Source organism: Sphaeramia orbicularis, chromosome 9 (assembly GCF_902148855.1).
Source record: "Sphaeramia orbicularis chromosome 9, fSphaOr1.1, whole genome shotgun sequence".
Taxonomy (NCBI): Eukaryota; Metazoa; Chordata; class Actinopteri; order Kurtiformes; family Apogonidae; genus Sphaeramia; species Sphaeramia orbicularis.
In genome coordinates, this window is record NC_043965.1 from 37,658,605 (window position 1) to 37,682,823 (window position 24,219).

Sequence of the window (24,219 nt, forward strand, 5' to 3'; positions counted from 1 at the left end):
ACACACATTCATACACACACGTGGCCTGTCTGACGTCAGCAGAGGGGATTTCCTATGTCGTATGAGAGCTTCAGACAGACACTACAAATGCTGTGTCATTGTGTGGCTGCCTCGCCTCACCACGCCACACTTCAGCTCCCTCGCTTTTCGATTGCCTTTCTGTTTCTGTGCGTCTGTCTGCCTCTTGCTGTCCGTCCTGTTTCGTCTCGATCTGTTGTGTCTTCGCCAGCCCGCATGAACTTTAGCTGACTTCGTCTTGTCTTTCGGTGGCTCCAAATTCAGCAGCCCCCTGTTCACTCTGGCACGTCCTTGCGGTTAATATCTGAACAGTCTGTTTTGCAGCACTCTGTTTTTCTTCAGATGATTTAAGATGATTTCACTCGATAAGGAAAATACATCTAGGTAGCGGTGCTCACTTGCCGCGTTGGACAACATCAGTTTCCCATTGGTTTTTGTAAGAACATGCAGATTATGCACTGACATCTAGTTTAAAAAGATGTAAACCATAAATGATGTTTCAGTTTATCACAAAGACTTTGTAAAGTGGAAACACCAGCCTTTTCCATTGACGGTTTAAATGGCACGTCCTGTCATGAGCACTGTAGATCTCTGATTTGTATATAATTTGAAGCTCAGTTTTTTGTCTCCTGCTTGCATTGAGTCAGCACATTGCTCTTTGCTGTGTAACTGTGCATTTTGCCTGTCACAGGATTGTGTAGCTGCTTGAATGAGGGAATGAGTGTGTGTGTGTGTTAGTGTGTGTCTATGTGTGTGTATGAACTGTGCAGTCCAGTCCAGTTATTGCAGGCAGCCCTGACACAGATGGTGCTCAGTGATACCACATACCAGAGGCATTGTTTAGGGAAGGCGAGTTCGAGGAGATAATTGACAGGCATAGAGAGGACCCTCCCCCCCCCACGCACGAACACACCTCCTATCCACCTTCACTGTGTCTCTTTTTGTCAGCCACTCTTTTATGGTGCTGCACACACACACACGAACACAAACGCAAAGACCCTTTCTCTTTTTAAACCTCCTGTTTCCCCCCTTTTTTTTACTAGCTCCCATTCCTCTCGCTCTCCCTTATTTCCCTCTTTCGCCGCCCTCCCTCGCTCTCCTTCAATTTCACCCTAGCAGCAGAGCCCAGCGCCGCCTCTGATTGGTGGACATAGTGCCTTTGTGTGCTATCTCTAGCGTGACGTCTCTCTCCGGCGAGCTCTGTGTGTTTGCATGCGTGTGTACATTTACTCGTGAGTGTGTATGTTTAAAGAGGGAGCCAGAGGGGGGAGGGGAGGTGATGGACAGGGGGGAAGAGGGCATTCACATCATGTATGCAGAAGGGGAGTGAAAATAAACGGAGAGAGCAAGAGGAAGGATCTATGTAGCACGGCGATGATAGCGATCAGAAAGTAAAAAAAAAAATCCCTCTTGCGCGTGTGTGTGTGTGAGCGTGTGTGCGGTAGACCCATTGGCATACTAGCAAGAGTGAGGGAGGGGGGGTAGAGCAAGGGGACGAGCAGGCTAGAGCGACACAGAGCGAAGTAGAGAGAGGGGGAGAGAGAGAGAGAGAGAGAGAGAGAACGTGCGTACGAGGGCTCATGTAAAAGCAGATTAAAAACACAAGATGGCTTCCTGAATGGGCTGCTGGAACACTGACGAGAGAGAAAGAGACTGAGAAAGAAGAGTGGAGAGAGAGAGAGAGAGAGAAAGAGGAAAGGGATAGAGGCGAAGACGAGAGGGAGCCGGAGTCTTCTGATGGGGATTTGGCCACCGGACGGAGGAATACAAACCAAGGCAGCTCAGAGGCTTGGAGGGTAAATATTCATTACCAAAGAGTCCAGACTATTTTAGGATTGATAGGTGGGTAGGTGGAGGATTAGAGGGTTGGAAGGAGGGGGGAGATGGAGGAGGTTGGCGGGACTGGGGGAGCAGCTCGAGACAAAACACATCATTTAACATTGAGACAGCCAGGGCCATGTAGACAAGGGGGACATGCTGTGCCAACTAAGAACATGCTATTGTTTTACACTAACCAGCCCTGCTTTGATGGAACACTTCTATGTATTTCACTTACCCACTGACACTTGTGTGTGTATTGTCAATTTTCCTGTTGAAAACTGGGTTGTCTGATGCACACATACATTACTAAGCCTGCGCCAGGTCAGGATACAGACATTACATAATTCTATGATTGAAATTGAATCCTCGCTTTGCCGTCTTTGATTCTCTATCCCAGCAGTAGAGGGAAGTACCGGCTTAATGTTTGAGCACAAACCAAAGAGACAAAATTAGCTTTTTGATGGTTTCTGAAGATGACAGAAATGATAATGAAATTGTGTGTAGAATTGCATTCCTGTTGTGACTGCTAGTCCTACTGTCATTATTGATAAGGCTTTCTGAACAGGCCCTTGTCGCATTATTTCATTGATTGTTATTCTCTCCCCCTCCCTTCTCTCTCTCTGTCTTCTTCTCACCCCCTCCCATGCTCTGTTGAATGGCTGTAAAGGTGGAATATTTTGAAGACAACAGTCCAGGCTGCTTGGGAAACCCTAAACTGGCAGCAGAGGTAAGAGAGGACACTGGGTTTCTTTCTGTGCTATGTAATCTCTACCTGTATGTGTCACTTTGACTCTCAAATGTTTATTCATTGGTATAATGAGACACTTGTGAGGTGTCAACCAGGGAAAAGCCTGTTCCAATAAATGTCTGCTGTCTATGTGTCTGTTTGAGCGTGTACCTTTTTCCGAATGTGTTGGTGTTTTTTTTTCATATTTGTACAGAATGTGTGCCTCTATTAAAAAGCGGCCTGGCCGATGTACCTACATCCCAGAAAAAGCTTTCATCATCACCGCTGTGTCTCAAGGATGTCATTTCCATATGCTGCTCTCACCGGCGGGCTCACAAGCTCATTATGTTAGCCTTGATATCATCATGGGTTGGAATAAAGGTGCGTTAGGCACCTTTAAGCGTCTGTCTTTCGTGGAAAGTGGCCCCATTCAGGCGATATTAAAACATCTATTTCGGGTTTATCTCCAAGCTACGGCGAACTCAGAGCTTCAGTGATGAAGTGGCGGCATCCTCAGTTTAAAGCGTCCCACGCTGCCCGCTGATTGGTGCCAGAGCCAGGCATGTGTAGATACAAGAGACCAGCGAGAGGAGGAGGGAGGAGGAGGAGGAACCCTACGCTCTGGCTCAGGAGCCAGGGGGGCCGTCCTTCTTCTCCTAGGTTCTGGAGTCAAATGAGGTAAAGGGAGTAAAAGTTAGTGGGTCACGCATGCGTACGTGTTTGATTGTCGGCGTAGTAACCTGTGGCGTGTGGCGTGTGCCGCTTAGCGCTGCTGTTCTACAGCTTACCGAGTCGGGGCACGCTTCTGTGCTTATGTAGAAGTTTGAGCTACGAGGTTTCCAAGAGTAAGGATTTATTGGGCACCATACAGGCTGCTGTCTTGTGCAGAAGACGGTTGGATTATAGGAATCATATGATCATCCAAAAAAAAAAAAAATGCTGTAGCAAGACGTGATGAATTTTCCACCTTAAGCTGCAGAGCTGCATCTGAGTGCTGTGACCGAGACATGTAGAAGTGAGAGATGTCATTTGAGGTCATTTACACTGGGAGGTACTGGAAGGTACCTTATCTGCTGTCAATACAGTGATTAGAAATATAGGCTAGCTGATCACCTTGGATGGATAATGCTCAGTTGAACCCCTAATCCCTGTCCATATGTGGATTGTCTCTTTATCTCCAAGGTATGGGTTACCATCTGGTTTGCAGCCAAAGAATCACTGTGATTAGTTTGCATTTAACAAGGTGCTGTTTTCTGCTTTTGTGCTTTTTCTATGCACCTGCTTCCCAAGGGCTGTTGCTATACTTCCTTTTGGTCAAGTGTTTGACATGAAGGTCTGCTGTCCTTGTCAAACAGTTCCTTGGTTACACAAATGCAATTTGTGCCTATAGCTAACAAGCTGGATGTTGTTTTTAGGGTGACATTTAAATAAGTAAGAATTTCAGGGCCCAAACATTATACCGAATGTGGGAAGACAAGAGCTCTGTTTGGAACAAACATGGATAAAACTTGGTCAGGCATCAGTGTTACAAGAAGTGCTTAGTTCTTAATTTTCTTGGCTGCTCTGGATGTAGAAGTGAAATGAAACTGAGGTTACCACAGCAGGTTAAGAGACTGCACTTGCGTGATTTTTTTTCCCAAAGACAGGATTTCCTTTCAATACGCAAGATTAACACACACAGTAAACCGGTGAGAAGGTTTTTAAAAAGCAGAGTAGAAACTCTCAAACCTCTGAGAGCATGACAGCAGATGGAATATTTGTTAATCATATGTTTAGCCTAGCGTGGAATCCCAGCCCTGCTTGCAAAGGGTTAACACTGACCTAGTTTCCGTGGCAACATTGAATCTCTGATGACATCATTACTTTAATTTTAGCTCAAGTCCGGCATCTGAGGTTGGTCACATGACCTACTAGCCAGCACCACATGCATGTGTGTTTGATGTGTAGTAGGTGGTTTGGTATATACTGTAGTAGAGACTCAGGAAGTGGAGGCTTTGACATCATCTCTTCCAATAAGCGTTGGCTTTCGATGTAGTCTCTGCTCTGAGGTTTCCTTTCAGTCAGAAAAGAACTGTTTGTCTAACACATCTGCCTTGACATACAACTAGTCATATAATGCTTTATTAAATATGGGAAGATTGTGACATACAGTCAGCAGTTTGCCTCTTGACAGGAAAGATGAGTCAGTTTAGTCACATTTCACCTTACTAAGTGTTGTTTTCTTGGTGATTTTGACCATCATTACAATCTGATATTATTTATATTAAATAAAACATTTTTATTTATTCATTTTACTTTACATTATTCTCAGGTATTTCAAAATCAATTGACTGATAATTTACTGGTGAATTTCAATCCTGCATGCAAAATGTATTAATTAATATTGCTTTTTCACTTAATAAAAGGATACAAAAGAAGTGAAAATAGTAGAAAAAGTAAGAAAATAGTCCAAAGTCCTATCTTTTTCACCAAAAACAGTCCAAAAGTGAAAACATACTGTCTTGTTACCATTGAACCAAACTGAAGGTTGCTAATTATTTTTTCAAATGACTAATCTATTAGTTGTTGCAAACCTAATGCACATGCAAGTCTTTGAACTACAGTGAGACATGCTCATCGTTGTCTCCTTATCTGCTCTAAGACAAAACTGTAGACTTTAAAGAAGCATTTAATCAATGACACCACAAGGACTAGTCACCATCATACATAAAACATCACGTACAGTGGTAAAGTAGTCATTTACATGCAGTCATTCATCAATCCAGACTTGCTAAGCTCTACAGTTTTGCGATGCTTCTTTCTTAATTAATAATGGCAGTTATTACACACAGGTCTCTGGATTGTCTGTCTCATCTCTTGGCCTTTCCTTTAGCATAGAACAAAGCTGATCAGTGTCCTGAGGTGGATTGATTCTTTGCATGCACAATAAGTTTTGGATGGAGGTTTAATGGAATCGATGGTAGTATGTGTGTTTGATGTTGGAGGGAGGTTGTCGGTCGCCCAGTGCCGCAGTTAATAAAAAATGAATGGAAAGAGAATGGGGAGGAGTCCTCAGCTGTTGCTTGAGCTCTTTAATTCTCACCTCTCTGGCAGCTGCTCTGCTGCTCCCAATGGGCACACAGTTTATACAATCCTGAATCCCTCTACTGCCAGACACTGCCAGGTTTTATGTAACACATCACCACAGCTGTTTGAGTTTTTATCACACACACTACTGAAGCACATGCATGAAAACAGTCATTTCTGAGGCAATAAATGGCAACAATGTTTGTGAATTCAGTGACTGGTGTCTCCAAAGGATGAGGAGGATTGTACTGATAATATAATATGGCTAGGCTTCAGTAGAGAATGAAGCGGGGGTAACACAAAAATGCATGGCATGAGTTTGCTGCAATCAAAACTAAAAAAAAAAAAAAAAAAAAAAAAAAAAAAAAAAATCACATTGAAACAAAACATCATCTACCCTTTATGTTCTGAACTGTCAAAGAATGGAGCTGCCTTCCTTTTGAACTGTAACAAAGTTATTGGGAACTTTGTGATAATTAAGCAGGATAATTTAGTACATATTTGGATAGTGTACAGTCTAATGCATTATCGCAGCAGAGTACTGGCCCTTTAAGCCAGGCTACGCCTGACTTGAACATATGGGAAGCTAATCTTAGCCCAAGTCCTGAGAGAAACAAGGCTGGCAACCAGCCACTGTGCAGGCTGTAGAAGGTTTGTTTTTCTCTCTTAAATCATAGCAGATTTTCATCTAATCCTAAAATAGTGTCCTAAAAATGTTTCACCTAAACATTCACCTGACAGAAATTGTCAACACTGTTTTACATTTTCATGATTTGGCACACATCACACAGCAGGTAGTAGTACATAATGTTCTTTTTATTTGCTCACTCATGTACAACCCATTCACCTCTTTTCTGTTACTTTTACTCTGTACACTGTACATGAGGTTACTTTTCTCTTTTCATCTTCTGCCCCAAACCCCAAGCACAAAGAGCTGCCTTTTAAAAACAGAGCCCTCCTCCCCTGCTCTCGCTCCTCCTCCTCCTCTCTTGTCATTATTTTTTGGCAGCTCCACCCTGCCCGACAGCCCCCACCCAGCACCACCTTTCCATTTTTACTCTCCTCCCTTTCCAACCACTCCTCCTTTTCTTTGTGAGGAGTGTTAAGGAGGGGTAGGCCTTCCCCAGCTGTGCGGTTCGTGTTGACTTGCACGTGCCGAATGTCAGGAGGTATGACTCAGACTGGATATCCTACATTCAATACTACAATCCACACCCAAACACACCCTGAACCTAACACCATCCTGCCTGGGAACAGGTCGCAGAGTGAGCCAGGCAGACAGATGTCAGGATAACACAACAAGGTGATGTCCTAAATATGAACAGTATGTTAACAGTCTGTTACTCATTATAGACAGATGGGAAGACACTCTACATACATATACAAACTACATATGGTTACACATCTTTACAGACAGAATTCATCATAATATATTTTAAACTGAAAGACACTGGCTATCATTTTATCATCATTTATTTACTAAAACACTGAGTATGATGAGATCTTTCAGTTAATTATGTGCCCTATTTGCATAACTAGGGTCAAACACTTTTCTTTTAGTTGTTTTTATTCTGCGAATTTTCCTGTAATATGTTCTGTGCAGCGCTTCTTGTCCCACCCACCAATAAACCCAGTGACCCTCACTCAACAATCCAATACTGTATGCATACTAGCATGTGTATGCAGAGGGACAGGGGATCACTGAAGTGTGCCTCATATGTTTGCCACTCCTGCATCTGGAGCAGTCCACAGCATGTTTTTCTATACTTCTGTCTTTTTGGATACATATGATATGAAACATGTCTTTCTGTTTGAAGTAGAAACAAAGAAAGTGAAAGGTAGAGAGACAGAGGGCAGAAGGGAAGAGAGGGGGAAGGAGAGAGAGTCACTGTGTGTGTCAGATCAGATGACCTTGATGCCATTAGACTGCAGGGCAATGTGGGTCGGCGTGGGGGTGTGTGGTGGTAAATGGCAGTAGCGGTTGAAGGGAGGTGGAGTCAGCTGACAGGAAAAGATGGGAGGAGGGGTGAGGGTCCAAATGTCATGACTGACTGTGATGCTCACTGTCATGTGAATTCTTTAATGGTTGCCAGATGCAGCCATGCTTTATAAGCAAAAAGGAAAACATCTTTTACATGAAGACATTATATAGTATACATAATATTCTTACAGGTACAAATACAGTCATTGGTGTACTTTTAACAGAACAATTACTCTAAGAACTACAATGAGTAAACCATAAAAATGAACTGATACTAGAAGGAACTGCCTGTAAATTCAGCTTAATATGCCCCCCCCCCCAGTTAATGGTTCACAGCTTCCAATATTTGAACAATATGTGGCGTGTGATAATGTGCTTTTTAAATAACATTTGATGCCATGAGCTACTACAAATCAGGACTTCATAATATCTGGAAATGTGAAAACTGGCAGAAGAAGAACTTAACAATCAATCTAAAACTAGTCACTTCCTCAAAATAAAGTGAAACTAAAAATATAAATCTTCTTGTAAAAAATACTGAACTGAAGTAAGAAACACGATAGGTCTGAATAAAAATTTCAAAACTAAAGTAACTCTGAGACCTTTTAGAACTGTCGAAAATTTTAGAAGCTTTTTTGTTCGCAAGGGTATTTATGTCATGACCTTGTTTAAAAAACGACTGAGAAGAAATGACTCAGGCTTAGTCATATGCAAGCCATCCCAACACACACTGCTGAGGATGGACTTTTGTTGTCAGTCATCCCTCCTACAACCAGGACCTTTTGCTGTGCTGCTGAGAAACAGTGAGCAAGAGAGACAGAGAGAGATGGAGGTAGAGAGAGAAACCAGCGAGAGGTAGCAGAGGGCGTGAAACAGCTCATTTGGATGAAATTTGACTTGGTTGTGAGATGATCGATGTGAGAACCAGAGACGTACCTTTTCCTCCGTCCATGCCGGGTTACAGCAGGTTTACCGTAAGTGTGGCAACATACTTGTGTGTACCGTTTCATTTTCGCACATTTCAAAAAGTTAGGTAATGGAATTGTTCTTAGAATTTCCAGTAAATGAAAGTAGACTATAATGAGGACAAAGCTACAGACTGTATGCCTTAAGGCTCTCACGTTGTCTATGGAGAAGTAAACCATTGTGATTTTAGAACACTTTTCTGGGGCAAACCTGAATGGCAGCATCATTGAATTACATGTGTTTATGGCTTTATTCACAAAGAAACATCTTGAAGGCTTTGTTGCCTTTTCACATGAACATGTCCCAGGCAAGTTCTTGACAGTCACGATGATAAAGCATGATTAGAAATGGAAAGATTATTTACACGAAATGACACGACACAATGATGTTGGCTGGTTTTGACTCATCAGTCACTACTCAGAGGCTTGTGATCATGTCATTTTTTGTTGAACCCACATACTGTAAGTTGAAAACACTATACATTTACTGGCAAAAGCTGAGTTTGCTATAATGGGTTATTACTTATTCTTTGATGATGTTGAGATGAAATTGTAGTTCAGATTTTTCCTCATCAGTGCACATGTCACAGACAAACCTTCATCAGAGGTTTTTGTTTTCACGGTGTGAATGAGTTCGTTCATTCACATTCACACATTCAATTTCTGTTCTGTTTGCCTTAACAGTTATGTGCAACAGTGAAGATGTTATGACTGTGAGATATTTCTTTTGTAGCACCTGTAATATTATTTCCACTTAAGATGATGGCTGATTGGTCAAGGTCTTTTAGCATATCAATGTTGTCTTTATTTTGGCACGTGTTGATAAGGCACTTCATTTTCTCTACGTAAAAGTCTAACTCTTCATCGATCGTAACTCAGAGTTATTACAGAGAACACGTTTTCTGGTGTGAAATGAGGAACTGTGCATAGAGAGCATGTGATTCAGGGGTTAAGTCGAGCCTTGAGCTAGAACGCTGTGTCATTGCAGCTGGGGGTGTGAGCGAGAAGTTGTTCGATGGAATGAAAGAGCATGTTTTGAGTGTCCGTTGGTGTGTGATGTTGGTGATAGAGAGTGGGCATGTGTCAGATGACACATGTGCCCACCCAGCGGTGGAGGCAGGCGGCCTGGTGGGAGACACTGATGATGATGCAGATGACGAAACAGCTACGTCATCACCACATGTTTCCTACCTCTCTTGCTCATTGCTCTCCCTTTCACTCATTGGCAGTCCACGATCATGTGACCTAATGCTCTATTTCTTCTCTCCTTCCCGTAGACAGCTTAGGCTGCGCTGTGTTTCTCTTTGGGATTGACTCTCATCTGTGTGTGTATATACGAATATGTGTAGCAAAAGAGAGGCAGACAGTGTACAATTTACAACGCCAGAGAGCGGGTGCGTCAGAAAGTGTTGGAACGGTAATGCAATAAGCTATTGTAGAAGTAAGAAAGGCTAAGGAAACAAAACAGAGACACATCGAGAGGGGGACGCAAGGGCAGATTGAGAAAATGAGAGACTAAGAGAAACAGAGAAAGCTTGAGGGAGAGAAGCTGGGAAAGGCTACTGAAGTTAATCCAGCCATAGCACAGTGTAACCGGCACATGCTCAGTAATATAAGAGAGCTGAGAGCGATCTGCATGGAGGAGACGGCCATGTTCCCCCTCCTCCTCTTGGTCAAATCTACTCCAAAACTCCACTAATATTGAAGAGAAGAGTCACCACAAGGCCGGTCAGCCTGCAAGTAGGCGAGAGGAACGTTCAGCGATCATGACGACTATGATGATGATGACAGTGACACCAAGGCAGAAGAATGGTGAGGAGACAACAATAAAAAGGACAGTATCGTACTGAAGGCTGGTGGACGGGAAAGGACAGGAGAGTCTTGTGTCCTCAGCGAACAGTGATGGTTTGATTAGTGGTAGCTGCTGTTTTCATCAGCAGCAACTTGCCGATCATTTTGCTGTATGATCCTTGTCGTTTTCATCATCTTTCCTCCAGAATCAGTCAGATAAATAACTGAGGGACTCTGTTTTGCTGCTATTTTCTTCGCAGATACCCTTGTGTTAGTCATGCCTCTTGTCAATTTCCTTTTTATATCCTTTATTCATTTTTCTTCATCACAGTTGACTTGCTTCTCGATGTCGAATTGTCATCCTGTCTTCCTTCTTCATTGCCCTGCAGAACAGTATTGTTGTATAACACAATTTTCATAATATCATTGATATCATTTTTCCATCCTCTTCGCTCCCTCAAGTATATTAATACGTATTACAGACTTTAGGAGGATGACGATCTACTGAGCATGTTCTGACTTCCTTCAGTTAGAAACCTCTTTAGTGTCCTTTTGGATCTTGAAAGAAGGGATGACAAGAGCAAATGAAAATAATCATCAAGCCGGTTTCCTCTGTCTTCCTTCTGCTAGAGAACCTATTATTAGCCACAGGTGTAAATCTCATGGGAAAAAATGGGCAACATAAACATGAATGTGGAAAAGGACGAGCAAATGGAGAGCCATCATCGTTCGCTTCTCCTTTGGCCCAGGGCTGAGTCGAAACCAGACACTCAAAGATGGATCAGAATCTCCGCGAGGAAAACCTGCCGCCGGATGCTGAAGACATAAACAAGCAACTTAATGTTGCTTTTCCTCACTCCTTTTTCCTTTTCCTGTTGATGCCGTTGTGAGTTGAGATGGTCTATTCGCTTGGCAGCCTCTGGTCGCTTCAACACTGGAAAGGAGGAAACCTCTGTCATAGCAGAAATTGCAAATACCTGGCATTTGTGGCTAAACAAATCGCATTACATTGCCTTATATGCAACAAATGCGGTAAAGCAAGGAGTGTTGAAGGGTGTTGATTGAAACAGATAGAGGTTTTCTCATTGGTAAGAGCTCTGCTACACTGCTGTTTCCTAGGCTGCCACTACTAGTGACGATTCCCCACAGCTCTCTGTGTTTCTGCTCACTGCACACTCCTCCATTCCATCGTACGTGCCCGCTGTGGCTCAGATAATGGCCTCTCGCTCTGCACACACTGAAGAGAGAGAGGAGAGGAGATGGAGGGAGAGGCTGCACGAGAGGGAGGGGAATGAAGGGAGGGAGGGAGAGCAAGAGAGAGAGAAGGTGGGGGCTCAGAAAAACGCCGACTGCATGTGTAGCTGAGAGAAAGAAAGAGGATATTGAAAAAGGGAAGGGAGGAGCAGACAGAGATAATGAGAAAGGAAAAAGGAGAGAACAGAAAGCATCGGCCATAAGAAGAGGCAAAGAGAATGAGAAACGCGTGTGCCGCACAAGGGGGGAGGTGTGTTTGTGTGCGGCTGATTGTGTGTGCGTGTGTGAATGCATGCATGTGTATCTCAGTGCTCGGTCTGTCTGTGCGCTGCACAGACTGGAAGCAATAAAGAGGAATATAACCCAACCAGGCCATATTTGCTTGTGTGCTGTTCTGCCGGCAAGCAATTCACATGCTCCTTTTCATCGTCTCTTCTGCTTTCCGCTCTGTCTGGACGTTTAGGACCACGTAAGTATGCGTTTCTGGTCCTCGAGCACTCAACCGGCTTCATATTGTCACAGCCTTTCCTTCATGTTCCTGCTCGGCACAGCCGCAAAGGAAGGGGTGGGGGATGAGAGAGGAGGACAAGAAGAAGGATTGGGGGTGTTGTGTATCTGGGATTTAGGTTCAGCTGTCTACACACACTGAATTTAACCCCCTCACCACCACCTTTACACATTCTATGTCCTCTGTCTAGTTTTTTCTTTTTTACCTGGAATGTCAGTGGTGAACAACACTTGTCTGCTTTGGTGCATATCTGTGAGGACATCTAGTTTAAAGGGCTCCCGGTCTGGTCTATCAGGTTGTGCAAGGTTTGAGCCGGTCAGGTGTGCTTATGTTTTTAGATGCACTGTGTGTCAAGACTGTACAAATATGTGTGTAAAAAAAATGGACGCTGTCAGAAGCATATTTGTCAGTATAAGAGTGGGTTCTGTTGTGGTGTAAATATTTGTCAAGGCACGTGGTCTGTACTGTCTAAGAAACCCGGATATGTATAAAGCATAGTGTATGAGTGCATCATTTCCATCCTTGACTGACAAATGCCTTTACAAAAAAGTCACCCATTGATAATCAAAGCTCAGATTAGCTGAGGATGTACAGTCATTTTGTACATGCGGTGGTGTTTTATGATACAGTGTAATACACCTGCAAATAGGAGTAAATTCCACTGTGTTGTGTGGTCAGGTGTTTCGCTTGAGGCACTTTAAACCCATGTGACTTTTGTCTGTGACAGTATTTTGTATATGTAACTGAGAAAAAGGGGAAAAGAGAGTGTCAGTGTGACAGATAGTGACTGATTGTGGGATGTGTGGTTGTGCAGTGTTGCAGTCTCTCTCTGTTTCAACACTGCAGTTCTCATAACTGCCGTGCACAACCCCCCCTTCCTCTGATGCCACTGATAGTGCAGACATGGGGCCTCTCACGTATTGCATGCCGGCTGTTGACTACCACCCCGACGCCCTCCCCTTATATCCCCACACCGATTCTTACCAGTACCACCACTACCCACTGGGACCCCCACTAGACACACTGCACAGAAGGTGGATTCAAAAGATCCGAGCATACGGCCAGTCCAGTAATTAGTCAGTTCAAAGGCTCATTTCAATAATATTCAAATGATGGGGAAGCTGGACGTCAAACTCACTTCTACTGTCATATACATGATCTATCTCATGTACAAACACAGGCCAGCCTCTTTATTTTCTCTGGCTGGAGATAATAGAATACTGGGTTTACATCCCTTTGAATGAGGAACTAGCACACTTTTATGTTGGGCTGTTAGCCTGTCAGCTGGTTTGTGTGTATGTCCAGAGAATTAATTGGGTCTGTATTTCTATTTTAGCTCAGTTTTTGGAGTCTCCTCTACTTTGGAAATGTTTTACTGGCACATTTAAGTATCTGGACCTTATTTGAGTACCATGTCAAAGTTTTTAATACAGTGTGCCATTGTTTTTTTCACAGAAGGCATAGTGGAATACTCAGTTCAGACACAACATGAACTCTGTCAATAATTTCTGAGCATGCCCTTGGATTATCTTTGTTTGCTGTTCCTCTCTGGACTCATTAAATTATAATTTATGAGTAACTAACCTGGGCTGAATAGTGTTTGCAGGTAACATCATATATTTCAGTAGAAGTGGAGTGGCAGGTTGTTTAACCCTTTAACACAGTAAGACATAAGTCACACACATGACACATGTAGCACAATTTGTCCATTTTGTGCCTGAAACTGACCTAGATGAACAGAATTGCTGGAAAATGAAATTTGACAAACAATCAGGTGATGTGTCTGCAGTTTTCAGTGCTCTACAATGTGTTAACTGGGCCAGTTTTGGCTTAGAGAAGAAATGAGATACATACAACTTCTGGTGTTACCAAATGGAAAATGAAGAGCAGTGTACTGCAATGTGTAGTATTTAAAATACAACATAAATGTGCAGTAACCAACTGCTGTGTCAAAACATTTAGTGTTTTATATTGCTATTCAATATGACTTTTTATTAAACCAATTACACTGCGCTATTCCTTAAAGTATGTCTGGATTGCAGAATAATGAGCAGCGAACACTTATGTTAGTCCTCAGTCCATCCAAACTTCAGATGCACAATAACATCTTGTCATAATTTTAGCCAAAGGAAAATTTATTTGTACAGCAGATGGCTGGAGATGGGAGAATTAAGACCATACTGAGTCCTATTGGGAACAGTCAGTTGTTGCTTATATTCTACTTTGAATATCAGCATTAGGAACATGCAAGCATAGAGCATGAATTGTTAATCATAAACAAAAACAGCAGTGCAAAATCCTTAGACCTGAGACATTGACAAAAACTCCTTTCCTTCATCATTTGACAAGAATAAAGAAATGTTTATTTCTCAACAAACATATGTTTTCAGTTATGTTTAATCAGTTAAAAGCATTAGACTGAAGCCCACAAGAAGACTGCTATGTTCTTAAACTACATCAGTGTAGTCATTTTTAAAAACAAGTCAGTGTGAGCTGAAAATCAGTATAATGAAAGTCAGTGTTTCTGTACACATGTGCCCAGTGTTTTCTTGAACTGTAGCATTTTTTTCACATGGTCAGACCATCATGTGAGCAAAGCCATATGAAAATATGTCTTCTTGCTGTGGATAAACTATTGATATGATCACTCGTAGTATTTAACACCAAATTAACTACAACATAACAAACTTTCAAAAATTATCGTTAACACTATTATTGTCAGCTTCTTTTCCCTGCTGCATCTTTTGACTTTGTGACACTTGATGCAGTGTTGTAGATGGCTGCTTTTCTGTTACAGATAACCCCCATAATTTCAGTTAACATGATATTTTTAGGGTGTTATTGTAGATAAATATTATTTGCCCAGTAATTGCATATATTAAGTGTTGTAACTAAAACAATTACCCCACATACCCATAACTGTGAGTATCAGTATTACTTGAGGACAGTCAAATAACACTGTCCTGTTGTAATGAACAAGACTTAAATATCTAACTATTTTCATTGGAGACTTATACATTCTTTCAACACCACAGGAGACCTGTTTTACTCCCAACTGCCTGTTTTGCATAGCCCAACTGATCTGGAGCAGGGTGTCCATTTATAAACAACAGTGAAACTATGTCACATGACCTGTGACTTCCCTGACAAAACACTTTGGTGTTGTGAAATCACTCTGCTGAAGCATTGGTTAATTCAGTTTTCCTTAGCCCTACTGACCCGACCCTGCAGCACTGTATGTTCTGTGTAGGTGGGAGGGAAACCCTGGATAAAATGTGCTAGAATGGAGGGAATGGAGTCTGCTCTGTCTTTAAGAGTCTTATCATTCTGTTAAATATTTTCAGACTATAAATACAGATTATTATTTATATTGCTAACACTTTATTTGGATAGTCTACCTACAGTCAGGCCAGAGTATTTGGAACATCTCAAATGTTTATTAAATGAGATTCAGCAGTTTAGATGTTTTCCTTTGTCTTTACATGAGTAATCACCCTCACTCTATAGATAAACTGTTCAACATTATTGACTCTTTTACTCTTTTGAGCATGAATAATGAGAAAAATTATTCATATTTTTAAGTAAAGATTGTTGATATTATTCAGTGTTGAAATTGCTGAAATTGAAACCCATTTTAATTTTTTTTTTACAAAATTCTGTTTTAAATTAAATATTGAGCATAACACTGAAGTGTTACAAATTAATTCACTGTAGGGGGACTATCCACGTAAAGAGTTACAATTATATTCATTTTACAGTGCTTATTAAATCCGCAAAGACAATTATTTAAGATCTTGTCTGATGAACAGTACATACTGTTTACCTTATTACCTCACTAACCTTTCTCCTTGTTTGCTTTTCAGACTGTTTGCAAAGTCACTTCAGTGGATGGCCCCAGAAGTGGAGGCCAGATGGAAATTGGGTCACATGACCGCCTCAAGGAAGGCGCGTTGAGCCTGGAATTGGCCAATGGCGTAAATCGCTACCCTAATGATGATGAGGCATCTATGGAATTGGAGCAGCAGAGAGCAGGAGGCATGCCTCCAAGGCAGTGCTGGGTACCGGCACATGGCAAGGTCACTGACACCCAACAACAGCCATCATGTTGGAATAGCAGCAGGAGCATAACTGTGGGGGAACCCGTCCACCATGCTAACATAGAGGATGCCCACAATCTGGTGGCTTTTTCTGCTACTGCTGGGTCATTGCCTCCTTCTTCCTCCTCTTCCTCCACCCTGGTGCAGCCTAATACAACCAAGCTGTATGAGAAGTTCACCCAGGAGATGGGTGCTGAGGGAGCCCAAGTGAGACTATCTGCAGGGGCTTCAGAGGGAAGCTGCCAACCTCCAGAAGACCTGAACACCCTCCAAACAGCACTGAGCCAAGCCAAACATGGGCACAAGCCCCCAAACTGCAACTGCGATGGTCCTGACTGTCCAGATTACCTTGAGTGGCTGGAGAAAAAGATTAAGTTGGCAACCAGCGAGGATCAAGTTGCATGCAAGATGGCTAATGCACAGCCTCAGCCACATCAACAGCATCACACTGAGCCTTATCATAAGGTGAATGGTGGCAACAGCGGGTCTACTACTTACCCCCAACAGCAACAGGGAACTCAACGCCCTTACCCAGACAAAGTACCCTGTTCTAAACCCCCAATTCCGTGCTCTCCCCAGGTGCTCTCCATAGCCAAGGAAAAGAACATCAGTCTTCAGACAGCCATCGCCATAGAAGCTCTTACCCAGTTATCTGGCACTGGTCCACAGGCTACTGGCTCTCCAGGTCAAACCCACTACAACAATAACCTCCATCACCACCAACATCCCCAGAGCCTCTCAACTCAGCCCCCAAATGGCACTAGTTTGATTTTGCCCTCTCCCAACACCCACTCATCTTTCTCACGCTCTCAATCCGTCCCCCCAGGACTACAAACAGTCCAACAATCTCCGGTGTCCTGTGAGCATCGACCCCAGTCCCAGGGCCAGCCACCCCATGCTACCCCTCTCCTATCCTCTACCTCTTCTTTCCCAGGTCAGGGAAAACATCCAGGCCTCAACCCTCACCCCCAGCAGTGGCAGCAGGGTTCAGGTAGAGGCCCTGAACAGAGGAACCCATGGATGTGTGTGAAGTCTGAACCCCAGTCTCATTATGCCGCTGCACCTCACAGCAGCTCAGACCCAATGTCAGAGCTCAAACAGCTGCTTGGTGACACCAGTGGCAAGTTCAACAGTGCTCCTTTCAAGCTTCCAGTCTCACAGCAACTCAATCAAAATGGAAGTATCCAGGCCCAGGATAATCTTGTGTTGGACAGAATAAAGAAAGAGCCAGAAGCCAGTGAGCACTACCATCATGCTTCCTCCATGGAACGTTATGGCATGGTTAATGGTCAGCAGCAGGGTCAGCACTACCCTGGCACTCCCCTGTCTCCGAACCAAGCAGCCATCAGCCACTCCACTCAGGCAGCTTTGCAACAGCACCTTCACTACAAGAGGAACCTCTTCTCTAACCACTCCCCTGGCTTCGGCACACCAGGCCCACGTGCACCTCTTGCTTGCCAAAACTTGAAGAAGTGGTGGCCACAGATGGAACCAGAAGCTTTGTCACATCTGGGTATCAAACAGGAGCCCAAGGAACCCAAGAAGAAGAAAAGCAGCCAAGGCTCTCCTATAATAAAGCCTATGAGTGGGATGCTCACACCCCCTCCCAAACCCAAACAGATAATCATCAAGAAGACCAAGCAGAAAGCCTCCATGCCAACTTTCCTGCCTCAGACTCAGATCATCATGCAGAAACCACCCGTTCTCATGATGGACAGAGCCCTGGCTCTGCCCACCTTGCAACCAGGTTCTCTTCCCTCCCTGCCCCTCCATGGTATTCCCACTCAGGCTGCTGCTGCAGGCCTCCCTGCCCCAGCCCAATCTCAGGTATCCATTTCCAACTCCTCAGTGACTCCCTCTTCAACTGTTTCTGCTTTGCCAGAAAACACTCCAGCCCTCATAAGCCCTCTTCCCCCACCTGTTGCCCCCACTATGTCAGAGGGAGCAGGCAGCTTGACGCCCAGTAACACCAGCACCATCACACCTCTGACCTCCACTCAATCCAGCACCTCACAGTTACCAAGTCTCATCAATATAGACCCGAAGTATGAAGAACTTATCCGCCAGTTTGAGGCTGAATTTGGGGACTCAGACATACCTGCCAGTCAGCCCATGGAGGAGACTGCTACAGCCTCTCCACCAGGGAGTCAGTCCCAGACCAGTCCTCAGGCCCCCAGTCAAATGTCATCATCCAGTTCTCAGTCTGCTCCCATAATTCCTTCCACTCCAGCCAGCTCCTCAACTCATACAGGCGATCATGAGATGGAAGGAAATGAGAAGGAGTCAGGGAACCAAAGTAAAGCAACCTTGGACCAGGCTTCCACAGAAAGCCCTATGGGGGAGCAGCATGAAGGCCCCCTCTGTACGACTTTGCATCAGGAGGCCATCCCAGACAAGCAGCAGCAGCCCCCCAGTGTATTAGGTGATAGGTTTAGCATGCCATGTTCCCCACTACCTAAACGCATGAAGATTGAAACCTCCGGTGATATAGCTGTACTCTCTACCACGTGCTACTCTGAAGAGGATACACCTACTAAGGACAGTCTGCCAGCTTCTCCATCTCTCAGAGGCTTCCTAGAGTCTCCTCTGCGCTACCTGGATACCCCTACCAAGAGCTTGCTGGGTACTCCCTCCAAGGATTTACAGGCAGAATTCCCAACCTGCAACTGCGTGGGTAAGTCAGCGTGCTTATGTGTATGCTTCTGTTTATACCTTGGGAAGTAGATCGGATCCATCAAAGGAGCATTCAGATCAAAAAAGTACATTTTCATCTCTACTTTTAGCTACATGCATGTAACTAAATCTGTATGTGCCATTTCATACCAACTCACCCAGTCCTCCAAGTTCATGTGGAAACTTCTTTTAAGTTCATGGGATCACTGCAAAATTTTGAAGTTCTACCTCAAATACTTGTGAACATTGAAGCTCAGTTATTGAAGCTAAATTTCAAGCTTGAAGCTTCAAGTTTATTGTCATGTGGATCATGAGTATTAAGAGAATACAATGCACATCCTTATGCCTGTGTTAGTCTCCATGAATGAATAGTATGAAAACAGTTTTCAAAGGCAGTGCAGTGCATGAGGACAATGCTCACAAAAGTGCAAACATAATATACAATAAATAGTATAAGAGAAGTGCACAAATAGGCCTAGGGCAAAACATGAGGATGAAACATAATAGACAGGATAAAAACAGTCTGAAAATATCAAGAAGGATGGCATATATGATGGTTTTATGCATCATAAATGTGTGCATTGCTTCACCAATTACTCAGAATTTGCTGATGATTCAAAAAACTCTTCAACATTTGTACCATGTATTCATATAAACATAATTTGTGACTTGAGGAAATAACAAATTGCTCTTTGTAGTATCAATTAGTTCTATGATAATTCAAAGTTGTGCAGCCTAGCATTATATTTGCTTTCACTAAATACAGACTAGGAGCCACAAAATAAGTATTTTTTATGGGAACGCATAAATATTCATTACAGATGTTTATTATTCAAAATATATGGTATTACTTCACGCTACATTATTCTTTTACTGTACAAGTTCACTACAAGGCTTTTTTCGCCCCCACTCCTTCCCCTCCTCTGTCTGGATGCTTGTTTAGTGTATCTAAATGTGTGTTGCCAGGGTGTGTGGTGCGGCCATCCAGACTGCGACAGTGTGAGGCACAGTAAGGCAGCAGGGCAGAAACAATAGCTGTGGTGGCAGAAGGAGCTTTTGTGTGGGTTTGGGACTGGGAGGCTAGGAGAACAGATCCTTTTGTTAGACAGAAAAGGAGTTCAGTCCAGTAGCTTGGGTGCACTGTTCAGGTTTACAAAAGGTGTAGGTGGTCCAAATTAACAGGTCATGCTATTCATATATGTCCCCATTTAGTAAGACATCAATGTCTTTGTCTGACTTAATACGCTGGTAAAGACAGTTGTGCAGCCATGTTATTTTTGCTTTTCTTTTATTGATTCATAAACAATTCAAACCTCATCTAACCTTTAATAAGTCTGTCCCTGTCACAAACAAAATTCACTATCATTGAGTTTTCATCTTTCATCTTATAAGACAGGCAACAGCGAACTTAATATATTGCAACACCAATATAAAAGACAACAGTTAGTAGCTAGCTCTTGCTCTTGAACTTGGAAAAACAATAAAACTGTCCACACCATGAATTCATTAATTGATAACTCCATAAACCACAGCTGTTGCTATCATGGGTAATGACAAATTTGCTTGGTTGAATAAATGAATAATGTCTTGGTTTGTTCTTAAGGAAGTTATGAGGCCTCTGAATGGGTTAAAGCCTGGTACATAGACTATTACTGTCCTTAAACATTGCAGTTGGTCTGTAGTAGGGGAGAACAGCTGCAGTAAAACACTTGCTAGCTGTGTGCTGTTAGCAAATACCTTCATACCCAACACAGGAATGAGAATCCATCTCTTACAGACAGTGCGCAGCCATGATGAGCACACACAAACATAATTCTCATGCAAGAATTTGTTTTGACTCCTCCGCTTCCTGCGCTGAACCACTCCCTTACCAACAAGGGAATGTGTCCTCACATTTCCACCAAACCAAAGGGACACATAACACTGATTGAGGTCCACAGTTTAGAATAACAGCTGATAGTGAAGCACAGCATTAGCAACACTAGATATTTTATTATTAGGTTATTAAGCATTGTGTACATGAGCCTGGATCAAGAACACTTAGCACAAGACATGGTTTGGAACACACGCTCACTCATTCACAACATAAACACACATGTATACAGTATGCACAAAACACTCCCTTAGACCCACTTTACTTTAGACTTTGCTTTACCCTGAGTCATCATCACTACCTCAAAAAAGCTTCTGCCTCATAAAGTGTCTCCATTCTCACACCACACCCTACACTTAAAGCCCACTGTCTGCATGTGGGAAACTTATGCATGTTCATGTTGTGTGAAGTGGATGTTGCAATCAGATGAACATTCTCACACTTCTTAATGATAATCTCTTCTGAAAGATCAGCTACTCTGATGACCTTTAACATGTCTGTACAGAAGCTGAGATATTGAAAACAGTTCAACTGCAGCATGTCTAAATGGACTTTTTGTGTTTAGCTTGAGTGACTACACCAAAGCAGTAGCAACAAAGGATTCCAGGCAGATAAATGCAGATAAATTATGTTTATTTTTGATGGGTATTTGCAAAGCTATGTAGATTTCAACTCAATAGACTTCAGTGGCGCTGCTGGTAATGTTAAAGAAAAGCTGACTCAAAGAATAAAACATGCAGACATAGAAATTTAAGTAAAGTTATGCTTTGTTAATACATTCGAGGAGACAAATTTACAATATATTGCACAAGAATTAGGCTTCACCACTAGCTTTGGTGTCAGATGGTTAAATCTGCGGTCACATTAATGAGCCAAGTGTTTTTTTGTCAAGTAAAACAAAACCTGAATAAGTGAACTAAGTCATTTACTCTTGATAAGTTGAAAGTGAACCAGTAGTACTAGTAAAGCAGCCTGTGTGTGGAATTAATGTTATAAATTTGTATTGACATGGACGTGGACTTCAGTTGCTGTACATGATACCCAGATGTTGCTTTTGTAGTTTTATGGTTGTGATTGTGCTGTTTTCTCACATCTTGTCTCTCTTCCTAGAGCAAATTCTGGAGAAAGATGAAGGGCCCTACTACAATCACCTAGGATCTGGACCCACTGTCGCCTCTATACGAAGCCTGATGGAGATGAGGTAAGACTTCAACTTCTCTTCTTCTCTTCTCTTCTCTTCTCTTCTCTTCTCTTCTCTTCTCTTCTCTTCTCTTCTCTTCTCTTCTCTTCTCTTCTCTTCTCTTCTCTTCTCTTCTCTTCTCTTCTTCCTACATGTTGTTGCTTTCTATGCCTTTCCTTCCTTCCACCTCCTCCTCCTCCTCTTCTTCTTTTCTTTCTCCGCCTCCCCTCCTCCTCACATTTTGTCCTCAGGGAATCCGTGACCCAGAATCCAGTAGGAGGAACAGGAAATATCAGCATCCTCAGCATATCACAGGCAGAGCTGGAGGAGCAGGAGTAGCAGCAGATGATAGGAGAGAATGAGAAGAATGAGGGAGAAAAAAGAGAAAAATGACAGTCCTCTGAGAGACAAAGATGGAATGGGATGAAAGTGATAAAAAGTCAAATTTCAGAAGCTGCTAGTGCGATGCAAATGGTGAACCTTGAGTTGTTTCGATTATGTAACAGTTCTCTCCTACATGACAATAAGGCGTAGTTATTATGGCTGTGCATAAAGTGATAAATTATCTCAGTTGAAAAGTGAAAAAATCACTTAATACTTAATATTAGGGTACATATTGTCGCTGTCAGATGGAAACCTTGTAAGTCCATTTTTGGTCTTTTTTTTTGTCAGAAAACGATTCTGTTGGTCAATTTTCATGTTGGCTTGTCGGTTTAGAATTATTTGACCAATTGATCTCTTGACTCCAGTCATTTATTTAGAATATATATGTTTTTTCCTGTATTCTGGAAAAATAACCCTTTTGGACATAAGAGGCTTCTGCTTGACAGTGACAATATATTTGTCTCATATCTTATCCTGTGTAACCACATTCTTTCAAAGTGAGTCCAGTTTTCCCACACTAACCGCCTAAATACTGCATTTTGAGCATTTTTTGTTGGTGAACCATGAGAATAGTTATTTTCTCTTAAAGCTATATCTACCGATGTGGCATTTCTCACAGCACTTAGTAAAAGTTTGAACATGAACAACCCGCCTCCCTCCAAAGCACCGCCCGCTTCCCCTGCCTGAGCTCTGATGCTCTCCTCCTCTTACCTGAAGCGCACGGTGGAAGCGGAGGTGGAGGCGGAGGTCTGGTCTGCTTCAGCGTGCCCGTGGACCCCTACCTCTGTAATCAGATACATCATCCACCTGCCACAGTTCCTGTTTCATCAGTAGACCCTGTATTTAAGGGTCTGGTCTGTGCAGTGCTGGGTCAATGTCTTCACTTCACCTCATCAGCTGGGAGATGAGGTGCCCAGGCGATGGGCGCACACACTGTGAACATGCAGACTCCACAAATTTTCTGTGGACATTTGAGGTTTCATAGTCCATACATTTATCATCCTACATCATCCTACATTGTGTGACACCAAGTACATGTACCTGTATGAGTCCCACGGTCATAAAAGCTGACCTTTGTGCAGACTAGTCTGTTTAGTCCAGTACACCAGACTTCCAGACTTTTATCTCCATCCTTCATTCACCGGACTTATGTTTGTTCCCCTTAGTTGTTGTTTCTGTTAATAAATCCGTTTTTTCCCTTCCACATGTGCATTTGAGTTCTATCCATTCACATCCTTAGGCAGTAGACTGTTGTCAGTGACAGGAGGAGCAGCACAAGTGAAGTGTCAGATTCATAGGTACACATAGTGTGGAGACGGCGATAATGGATCGGATGCTGGACGTCCGTAATGGATGATTGACAGGAGGCTCAGCCAGGTTCGGCCAATTATTTCATTTGGACCGAATAAAATGATCGGTCAGAATTTTATCAGAAATATGAGCGATATATGAGGATTAAACATTTTTGAGTTTCAATACCTGGTGGATTTTTTTTACATTTTAGTTTGACACACACTTACTAGGAGCATTTTAACATGACAAAAGAAAAGTGTAAAAATGCCACATCATACGGTATAGCTTTAATAAATACTGATATCTAGGGACTGAAGTTAGTAAATGCGTCGTTCCTGTTTTTAACTTCATTTCCCATCGTGCAACGTGGTACTATGTGAAGATAAACTGATAAACTGAGTGAAAAGTAAATGTATAATTTTGGGAAAATATGTCTCATGTTTTTTGCTTATAGTGTTTAAACATTTGAGAAAACCTGTTTAGATCATAATTCATGCATAACTTCCCTATGTATTATCAATAAGCAGTAATTAAGAGGCTATTGAAGGAATACCGTTAGTTGTAGAATATAAGTGCATAGAATAGTAG

At 42.7% G+C, this 24,219-nt stretch overlaps 1 pseudogene; it reads left to right on the forward strand.

The window, feature by feature from the left end:
- Positions 1-24,219, forward strand: part of LOC115426443 (methylcytosine dioxygenase TET3-like) — a 58,179-nt pseudogene that overhangs the window by 17,192 nt on the left and 16,768 nt on the right.